The sequence below is a fragment of the Ochlerotatus camptorhynchus genome, unplaced genomic scaffold (genome assembly GCF_037179485.1).
Source record: "Ochlerotatus camptorhynchus isolate MF236.1 unplaced genomic scaffold, CSIRO-AGI_Acam_v1.1 ptg000343l, whole genome shotgun sequence".
Lineage (NCBI taxonomy): Eukaryota > Metazoa > Arthropoda > Insecta > Diptera > Culicidae > Ochlerotatus > Ochlerotatus camptorhynchus.
In genome coordinates, this window is record NW_027040831.1 from 312,091 (window position 1) to 317,256 (window position 5,166).

Here is a 5,166-nt window from a genome sequence, read left to right on the forward strand (position 1 = left end):
GCTCGGATTCAATTCTATCACAAGCCCTTTACTGACTGTTGAGACTTCGATTCGCTGGGTCATTTGAATTAAAATAAAAACTGCATGACTCCCAAACTGCAAGCTAAAAGACCATTAGGACTCATCCTTTCATGATTCACCAGTCCATTTCACCGATACAAATAACGAACGCAAGCACAACTTCAAATTAACAGCTCCTCGGACGGCTAACCTACATCCACGAATGGCTCATTATTTCACACTAGAAATGGTTATGGTCCGATCGCTTTCCGATTTCACAACTGCCGCGGTCCGGAAGCAAAGAACGATTTTCCAAGATCCGTGAAAAGCATATCAACCGTTATTAACAATTTACAAATCGCACCCCTTTTCGTCGTTTTATAAATTGCTCGCTTCTACTTCTGGACGATGGAAAAGAAAAAGAAACGTCACGAAAAACTTCGAAAGAACTCAATTTTCCCCCACCATTGTTCCATCTTCTTCTTCGCTGTGGAACGATTAGTTTTCCGATTCTTCTGTTTTCCAACTCGCGGCTTCCCATTGCAACCAGGCTGGGCAGGTTGGCTGGCTGGCGATTGTTCCCGAAGAAGAGAGCAAAAGCAGGATCCTTCATTAAAAATTCATTTCACAGCATTCGGAACATCCAACCCGACTGCCTTGAGGAATGCGAAGGGTTGGGAACGAACTACTATAACAGTGAATAGCAGATGAGCCAACCGTCAGTCAAGTGAACACCTGTAAAAGATGTTCCGTTTGCCATTTCAGCGTTGCCGTCGTTGGTCGGAGAGAGAGCCTGCGCTCGCGTTTGGTTTCAGTTTTCAGATTTGTGCAGGTGTTTTTTTTTATGTTTTTCACTCCACAATGGCAAACTAAAGAATAGTGCTGGATAGACGTTCCGTTTTACGATAGGTTTGAGGCCAACGAGTTATGACAATGGTGCCGGGGGTGGTGCCGAAGGGCGCATCGATTTGTAATGTTTTGCATTAGTTATTTTAAAATTTCGATTTAAAACTGGTAACTGTTCGTTTGTCTCGGCAAGTTCAGTAGCAAGAGACTCTTCGAGCTGGGTCTCACGATCGACTTACTACATGGTAATCACGAGGAGCTTTGGTACGTAATACATATGCTCAAAATATAAAAAGGCGACAAGCTAGAATGTGAGAACCATGGACCCAAAGGTCAGGACCAATAGCGTGGAAGGAATTTATCGAAAAATCATGGTTCTCGGTAATAGAATGGAAGTGCACGCAGTAGTAGGTTTTTTATATTTGTGGGTAGTTATATTTTTGAGTGCATGGGGGAATGCTGTCAACAATGCTGTCGGTTTGTTTACCAACAATAGCTGACGTTTTGTTTTAACCTAACTTTTTTCCTAACCTGAACTTCAGAGCTAAGATTAATGTCATTGTTGATGTTGATCAAAATGGAATCAGTTTTATCACTTAATTGTTGGGGGTCCAACTAGAAATCATGCAAGGTGGACCCAGGTACGATCCTTGTGTAGCGAGGACCGAATGGACCAGATCCCGCCAGTCAGATGATTGTCCGCGGGAAGATTGTTCAAAGGAGGATTGTCCGCATGAGGATTGTTTGAAGGAGAATTGTCTGCTACCGACGAGTCAAGGAGTACGTGGAGGAAAAAGATTATCCGGAACTCTGAAGCTCTTTATATGTTCCAGGGGGAACGATACATTCGGATGCATCCTGTATCCCCATCAAATTTATCCATAAAATTCTGCTTATATATCCAGAACATCAGCCAGAACTTTTTTTCTCCAGACATCCTTATTCGATTTTTTGTCTATTTTTCAGTATATCCTGAATATCCCTGTTGATCCTTCTGTCTATTCCGTAAATTCTTTCAATTCCGCTCGCATGCCGTCACAGTGTTGCCATATCTTTTTTGAAGCAACATGCATCAGGATGAGTGTCGTTCCCCAACGTTTTCCTTGAACGTCATTGATTGTCTCTGAAGATCTTTCCTGGAACTATCTTCCTGCGGACAATCGTCCAGTGGACAATCTTCCTCTTATCAATCTTCCTGCGGACCAGTGTTGAAAAAGTTCGCGATATTTCACGAAGTTCACCAAGGGAAAAGTTTGCGAGTCATAGGGAACTTTGATGAACTTTCCAATAACTGCTGCGGACAATTCTCTTCCTCCAAATAATCTTCGTGCGGACAATCCTCTTTCGAACAATCCTTCTGCGGACAACCCTCTTTCGAACAATCTTCCTGTGGACAATCCACCTACGGACAATCCTCTTCCAAACTATCTTCCTGCGGACAATCGTCCTGTGGACAATCTTCTTCTGAACTATCTTCCTGCGGACAATCCTCCTTCGAACAATCCTCCTGCGGACAATCCTCCTCCAAATAATCTTCCTGTCGACAATCTTCCTGCGGACAATTCTCCTGCGGACAATCCTTCTTCGAACAATCCTCTTTCGAACAATCCTCCCGCGGACAATCCTCTTCCTTCAGATAATCTTTCTCCTCGACTCGTCGGTAGCGGACAATATTCCTGCGGACAATCCTGCTGATAATCCTCCTTCGAACAATCCTCCTAGGAACAATCTTCCTGCGGACAATTCTCCTTCGTACAATCTTCTCCCGAACAATCTTCCTGCGGACAATCCTCCTCCGAACAATCCTTCGAACAACCTTCTCCCGAGCAAACTTCCTGTGGACAATCCTCCTTTGAACAATCTTCCTGCGGACAATCCTTATTCGAACAATCTTCCTGGGTACAATCGTTCTTCGAACAATCCTCCTGCGGACAATCCTCCTGGGGACAATCCAAATATATGATGTTCAAGGGCCCTGGAGCTAATGAACTATTAGATTAGATAATTAACTATTTTAACTAGTTCCGGTTTTTTTTTTGTTAGCATCCATGCCTCTTACGCCAACGTCACGAATTCAAATCTCAAAATGGCGAAACAAAAAGAAACGTGCTAAGGGATAAAGGGTGATACGGTCAAAATTTGGTCAAGGGAAAACGCGTGTAAATCGGTGAAATCGTTTATTTAAAAAATCAAATTAAATTTCTTTTTCAAGTTCAATTAGTAAAAAATTCAGGAAAAATATTCAGTTAGGCTTCCGCTTTTCCAAATCCGAATTGCCGGGCCTTACGCTTGACCCCTGCCATCAGATTTTGTACAGCCACCTTGTCCACCTTCTTCGCCGCAGAAAGCCAGTTTGCCTTGAACTGCTCCTCGCCCTTAGCAGTTTTTTTGGTCTTCTTTAGGTTCCGCTTGACAATAGCCCAGTATTTCTCAATTGGGCGGAGCTCTGGCGTGTTGGGAGGGTTCTTGTCCTTGGGAACCACCTGCACGTTGTTGGCGGCGTACCACTCCATGGCCTTTTTACCGTAATGGCAAGATGCCAAATCCGGCCAAAACAGTACGGAACAACCGTGTTTCTTCAGGAAAGGCAGCAGACGTTTATTCAAACACTCTTTCACGTAAATTTCTTGGTTGACAGTCCCGGAAGCTATGAAAATGCTGCTTTTCAAGCCACAGGTACAGATGGCTTGCCAAACCAGATATTTATTTGCGAACTTTGACAGTTTCATGTGCTTGAAAACATCTGCTACCTTTCCCCTTCCTTTTGCCGTATAAAACTCCTGTCCCGGAAGCTGCTTGTAGTCGGCTTTGACGTAGGTTTCGTCGTCCATTACCACGCAGTCAAACTTCGTCAGCCTCCGGGATCGCGCTTTGGCCGTCGTATTTTGTTTATCATCGCGATTTGGAGTCACTACCTTCTTGTAAGTCGATAGTCCGGCTCGTTTTTTGGCTCGATGCACGGTTGTAGACGATACACCCAGCTTATTTGCGGCATCTCGGAGAGAGAGGTTAGGGTTTCGCTTGAAACTACCGGCAACTCTCTTTGTCGTCTCAGCGGCTTCCGGTTTTCGATTTCCCCCCGATCCAGACTTCCTGGCTGTCGACAAACGTTCCCCAAACACTTTAATTACATTTGTAACGGTTGATTTGGCAACTTTTAGCGATTTTGCCAACTTTGCGTGCGAGTAGCTCGGATTTTCGCGATGCGCGAGCAAAATTTTGATACGCTGCTCTTCTTGCTTGGACGGCATTTTGACAACTGAAGAGTGAATTCCAAAATCAAAATAGGAGCAACATTCTACACACACACACCTTCAAAATGAGGGGTGTTCAGGTTTTTTAAATGCAAAATTTAAAGAAATACGTCAAGTTGATATTGACCAAATTTTGACAGTATCACCCTTTATGACACACCTCAATCTGACTGCCACGGCAGCGGGTACCGCGCTTTTTTTGCTGGCGCTTTTGCTGGCAGTTGTGCTGTCTGTGTCACTTTTGACACCTGTTCTGGTACAAATTGCTGTCTTTTGCTGTAGTACCGGGTGCACCAGGTACCCTAAGAAAAAACAGCTAGGTGAACCAAAAAAAAAATCGCGTGAAGGAGGTCCTTAGCCTTTGGGTCCATGGTGAGAACTACCGAGCGATCACTATTCTCAACGCGGCCTACAAAGTGCTTTCCCAGATCTTCTTTCGCGGTCTATCGCCGTTAGCAAGTAGATTTGTGGGAAGTAATCAAGCAGACACCGATTTCGTCCAGCGCGTCAAACCTTCCACAAGCAGCATTCGTGATTTTCGAATTCCACCCGATGATCCTGCTCTCCAGATCAACGAAGCTCTTACATTCCGGGAGCTTCAATTTGCCCTCGGCAGCAGTAGTGGTAAATCTGCCGGGCCGGACGAGATTGAATACCCGGTGTTAAAAAACCTCTCCTTCGACGGAAAAACGAGGCTCCTCGCCCTCTTGAACGATCTATGTCTCACTGACTCGTATTCGGACCTCTGGAAACAAAGCTTGGTTGTGCCCATTCCGAAGAACAATCCGGCGAGTGAAGAAGCCTCCTCCTTTAGGCCGATTGCGCTCACTTGCTGCGCGGCAAAAGTGATGGAAAGAATGGTAAATCGTCGTCTTAAGCAGTTCTTGGAGTCAAACGGCCTCCTTGACGAACGGCAGCATGCGTTTCGGCAAGAACATGGCTCCTCCACTTACTTTGCAGCCCTCAGGAAAGTACTTAGCAAGCCCAGAACAACGGTCACCATGCGGAGTTTGTCTCCCTTGATATTTCAAAAGCGTTCAACAGGACATGGACACCTGGTGTCATC